The following is a 6,019-nucleotide window of genomic DNA, read 5'->3' on the forward strand; positions in this document are numbered from 1 at the left end:
AATCTGAGACCCTGAGAGTCAACCACCCCTCCCCCACTAGCTGGCTCCCCATTGGTCAGGTAGAGAAGTGAGGTGAGGTATATGACAAACGCTTCTCCACCATAACACCATTACATTAGTGTAAAAAGCACTTGATAATTTGTTAACAGTATTTGATTAATGTCCGGAGTCCTGATTTTGATAATTGCATTGTGGTTAGGAAGCAGGATTGCAGATGGGCAGCACTCTTTCTGCCAAAAGTAAAATTACCTTGCTGAGAAAACTTTTTGTCTGAATGCTGATTCTTCCTTGCAGCACCGAAGAATAAGCAGTTAATTCAACATTTTCCCATCAAATGGAGACCTGCGTGGCCTTTGGTTTAGCTTAAGGGATGATGTCTCCTCAAGCATGCAAGCAGGAACCAGTGTTTCAATTGCTTCTCTCCATCATCTCCATATCCTCCTAGTCCACATGGTGCTGCTGGTGTGTCATGGGCCTACTTCTGCACCCCATAACTTCCTCTGCCCCCTTGCATGGCTGCTGCAAGCAGCTCCTACTTGCTTTCCTGGACTTCCATTTTACCTCCTTTCAACTCCTCCAAATCCCCGGCAGAAAACCACGTGTAAGACACTAATCTAATCACATTGCTTATCTGATTATTTCCATAAAACATTTTCCCACCATTTTAAGAATAAATCCAAATACCCTACTGTATCTGAAGCCCAACCTGACCTCTGGGCACTCACTGTCCACATCCCATATCCCAGCTGTAAGCGGGTATGTTGTTGTTCTTACACGGGCAGTGTCTGCTACTTATCTCAGTGTTCACCTCTTAGCTTTGGTTCTTCCAGAAACAAACCCTGAGGCACAGGTTCAAGTGAAGAGTGTTTATTTGAGAAGTTCAGGAAAGACTGGACAAGAAGTGGGAACCTGGTAGAATAAGAGAAAGAGATGTCAGAGGGCGCTGTCTCTGGCCAGCAACCACAGGGATCACCAGATCTTTGGGTGAGGAAGTGTCAGGAAAAATTGCAGCAGACTTGTCTCAGAATTTTCCCATCTGAGGTGTGGGGGACCTGGGGTACTTATACTCCACCCACTAAGAGTGATTCATGAGGGGCTACTCCTAGGGACAGGTTCCTATTATTCTTCAGATGTCTCACCCACCCAACAGTCAGATAGCTGACTTTTTCACAGTTGTGGGTAGGAGGGGGAGACGTAAGGCACAGAAGCACATGTATGAGAAGTTATAAGTTCATGGTAGAGTGGAATATTCACATGGAATGTTTCAAAAGCTATAGATAGGGTGGCCCACTGGGAATATCTGATATACCTTCTGTCCCCGCTCTCTCAAGACCCATCTTCAGCTCCTTTGCCTGGCCTATTTTTTATTGTCTTTTGTGCCTCATTTTGTGTGTTAAGTCCTGAGGGCAGACTTCTCTGGCCTCCAGCATCCTGGCTTAGCTGCCACTGCTGTAGTGTCTCAAGCACACACTGCTGTCTCTCCCTCACAGCCCTGACTGCACTGTATTGTGACTGTCTGTGAATGGGGTGGTGTTTCCGCCAGACTGCATACCGACTGAGGGCTAGGGCTGCCAGATTCACATAGACACCTAAATCTGAATTTCACACAAACAATGAATATATTTTTAGTCTAAAGCACGCCCTGTGTATATGCTATACATGTGGCACCTATTGAGAATCTTATGGTATCTGACAGAAAACAGGTACTAATTTTAATGAATGACTAAACAGAACATGCAAAGCAGCATATAGCTAATGTAACTGAAAACAGATGTACATCTGATCCTATGGCAAGCCTCTGTTACCCCAGCCAAAGTGAAGCCTCCACAACTATCATTTTTTTTTTGCAGAGTGACAAGACATTTAATGTGCGCTAACTTCAGGAAACACATTGGCTGTCAGGTGCCATAGTCCCCTATCAGGGCATTAAAACGGAACCTGTACAGCAGCCAAGGCAATGAAGCTGCAAAAAGCTTATGGGATGAGGAGATTGAGATCTAAACATCCACATGTTTCATGACCCTTTGTATTAAATCGTTTATGGGAATGACTGTGTTGCTAAATTTAACAGAGTGTAACAATAGTCAGTAGTCTCACAATGATTATTTCCCTCCTCACTTGATTGGTTAAGTTTGTGATGAGGGCAGATCACCTGAGGTCAGGAGTTCGAGACCAGCCTGACCAACATGGAGAAAGCCTGTCTCTACTGAAAACACAAAATTAGCCTTGTGTGTGATGGCACGCACCTGTAATCCCAGCTACTCTGGAGGCTGAGGCAGGAGAATAGCTTCAACCCGGGAGGCAGAGGTTGCAGTGAGCTGAGATTGTGCCATTGCACTCCAGCCTGGGCAACAAGAGCAAAACTCTGATTCAAAAAAAATAAAAATAAAAAAGTTTGCCATGATATTCTGTCAAAGATAAGGGATTCCTTTTATTAGGAGACAGTTCACGAGAGTATCTGGTGCAGGCTCCTGCTTTGACAAAACACAATAGAGGACACAGAAGTAGAGGAAATTAAACAGACAAACACGGACAATGTGAGACCAGAAAATGAACTGTTTCCACTGCCTGATCATTTCATTAGGGAATTGACTTCATCCCCAAGCCTGAAGCCGTTTTACTCATCTCCCATCTTCCCAGTCTCTCTCATACACAGACACACTCTATGCCACAGTCTCTTGCCAAAGAGTTACAAATCCATTTGGCTTCCAGGCCACGAAGACAACTTAAATTCACAAATTGCTACTCACCTACACTCATTTTTTAAAAATAAACTTTATTTATTTTTGCTCACCAATTATGTATTTATGCATGCATTTAATTATTTTATTTTTATTTTAATAAACCTTTTTTTTGAGACAAGGTATCCCTCTGTCACCCAGACTGGAGTCCAGTGGCACAATTATTGCTCACTGCAGCCTCAACCTCTTGGGATCAAGCGATCCTCCTACCGCAGCCTCCCGAGTAGCTGGGACTACAGGCATATGCCACCATACCTGGGTAATTTTTTTTTTTTTTTTGAGATGGAGTCTTGCTCTGTCACCAGGCTGGAGTGCAGTGGCACGATCTCGGCTCACTGTAACCTCCGACTACCTGGTTCAAGCGATTCTCCTGCCTCAGCCTCCCAAGTAGCTGGGATTACAGGTATGTGCCACCATCCCCAGCTAATTTTTTTTTTTTTTTTTTTTTTTTTTTTTTTTTTTTTAGTAGATACTAGGTTTCACCATGTCGGCCAGGATAGTCTTGATCTCCTGACCTCATGATCCACCTGCCTCAGCCTCCCAAAGTGCTGGGATTACAGGCGTGAGCCACCACTCCCGGCCCATACCTCGGTAATTTTAAAAAAGTTTTTGTAGAGACGTGGTCTCACCATGTTGCCCAGGCTGGTCTCAAAGTCCTGGGCTCAAGCAATCCTCCCTGCCATGGCCTCTCAAAGTTCTGGGATCACAGGCATGAGCCACCGTGCGTAGCCAACTATTCACAGCAAAATTGAGTGGAAGGTACAGAGATTTCCCATATCCCTCCTCTCCCTGCACAGGCACAGCCTCCCTCATTCTCAGCATCCCTCACCAAAGTAGTCTACTTGTTACAATGGATAAGCTTATATTAACAAGTCATTATGACCCAACCTCCATAACTGCCATTAGGGTTCACTCCTGGTGGTGTCCATTCTGTGGACTTGGAGAAATTTATAGTGTATCCACCAGTGTAGTAACATATAGACTACTTTCACTGTCCTAAAAATCCTCTGTGCACTGCCTATTCATTTCTCTCTCTAGATTTTACTGCATCCAAAGATGGATAAGACACAGCCATATTTTCTCAGTTTCAGAGAAAATCCTGGGACCCAAAAGTGAAATCCCACAATTTTTGAATCTCTGGAGCCCAGACCTGTGCTCACAGCAGTCCCCGTGACATCCTACCTGACACCCAGCTCCTGCTTAATCCCCACTTAAAACTTGGCCTAGCCCACTCTAGCCAGTTCAGCCCTCAGGGAACCCCCACTGCCTCTGTTTTCCAAACTACCCCATGCACCAGTCATGGGGAATTTATCCCAGATTCTCATCACCACGAATGGCAACTATCTGTATCAGTCATTGTACAGACACTGCCTCATATATATGTATACATTTACTTAGTTATGTATGTCATATTTCAAAAGATTATGATGATTTAAAAATAATATCCAAACAACATGCTTTGTCTATAGAGTTTAATTTGAACAGAACAATTGGAGAGGATAATTATCAGGAGTGTTTCTGTTAAGACCTAAGCTAAGGGCTTTCTTTTCTTTTTCACTTAATTCAACCTCATCATAATCCCAGGAGGAAGTTACCACTAGAATCCTTATTCTTTGGGGAAACTGAGTCCAAGGGAAGTGACATCTCAAGTGGCTACACAGGTAGTGAATATCAGAGCTTGAGTTTAAATCCAGGATGTGGGGAATTCTTAAAAAATGTCCTTGAGAAGCATTTGGGTGAAAGGATAACTTGTGGAGTGCTGAGACTTTCCCAGATCCAACACAAGGCTCCAAAAACCATGAACATGTCCCAGAATTTAGAAACTGGAGAAGCCAGTGGTTTGCAGTGAGCCTTCCTCAGGTATACTTACGGTGCCTATAGGCTAAATCAATACCAACGTCTCTTTTCAGGAACATCCTTGGCTCTTTTCACTTATTTGTTAAGTATCTTCTTCCTTTTTTTTTTTTTTTTTTTTGAGACGGAGTTTCCCTCTTGTTGCCCAGGCTGGAGGGCAATGGTGCGATCTCAGCTCACAGCAACCTCTACCTCCCGGGTTCAAGCGATTCCCCTGTCTCAGCCTCCCGAGTAGCTGGGATTACAGGCACCCACCACCACGCCCAGCTAGTTTTTGTATTTTTAGTAGAGACGGGGTTTCTCCATGTTGGTCAGGCTGGTCTTGGACTCCCAACCTCAGGTGATCCATCCACCTTGGCCTTCCAAAGTGCTGGGATTACAGGCGTGAGCAACCACGCCTGGCCCATTAAGTACCTTCTTTTACTCACTTTACTGGAAAGATTCTGTGCTACAATTCTGCCTTTTAATGGGCAAGTAACATACTTACTTTTCTTTAACTGCTCAAGCCCAAGCATCCCTAAGGAAATAGAAGCAGATAGCGATGCTTGCAGTTCTGGAATTTCAGAATGCCTCATAGACCTGCCTCCTCATAAATGCTGCTTTGCCTTCCAATTTTAAACCTAAACTCAATCCTTCATGAGGGAAAGTATCAGGTATCATGATAACATAATAATCTTGATTGAAGTATAACAAACACACATGAAAACACTGTGTATTAATCAGGGTTCCCTAATAGGATAGATGTATATACGAAGGGGAGTTTATTAAGGAGTATTGACTCACACGATCACAAGGTGAAGTCCCACCATAGGCCGTCTCTAAGCTGAGAAGCCAGGAAGCCAGTCCGAGTCCCAAAACCTCAAAAGCTGGGAAGCCGACGGTGCAGCCTTCAGTCTGTGGCCAAAGGCCCAAGAGCCCCTGGCAAACCACGGGTGTTAAGTTCAAGAGTCCAAAAGCTGAAGAAGTTGGAGTCTGATGTTCAAGGGCAGGCAGCATCCAGCATAGGAGAAAGCTGAAGGCTGGAGGACTCAGCAAGTCAAGTCCTTCCAACTTCTTCCGCCTGCTGTATTCTAGCCAGGCTGGCCTCTGATTGGACGGTGCCCATCCAGATTGAGGGTGGGTCCGCCTCTCCCAGTCCACTGACTCAAATGTCAGCCTCTTTTGGTGACACCCTCACAGACACACCCAGGAGCAATACTTTGCGTCCTTCAATCCAATCAAGTTCACACTCAGTATTCACCATCAGACACTGTGGTAAGTGTTCTTGCCTTAATCACAGTTTCACGTTACGATGGCGCACAGGGACCATAACCTGGACTAATGTGACCACAGAGAGCTTTGTCTGGCCCAATTCATGTTTAATGTCTTCACGAAGAGAGCCCATGCTCTTCAGACACCACAACCCTCGCCAGCTCATCATGCAC

Source organism: Gorilla gorilla, chromosome 10 (genome assembly GCF_029281585.2).
Source record: "Gorilla gorilla gorilla isolate KB3781 chromosome 10, NHGRI_mGorGor1-v2.1_pri, whole genome shotgun sequence".
NCBI classification, from domain to species: Eukaryota; Metazoa; Chordata; class Mammalia; order Primates; family Hominidae; genus Gorilla; species Gorilla gorilla.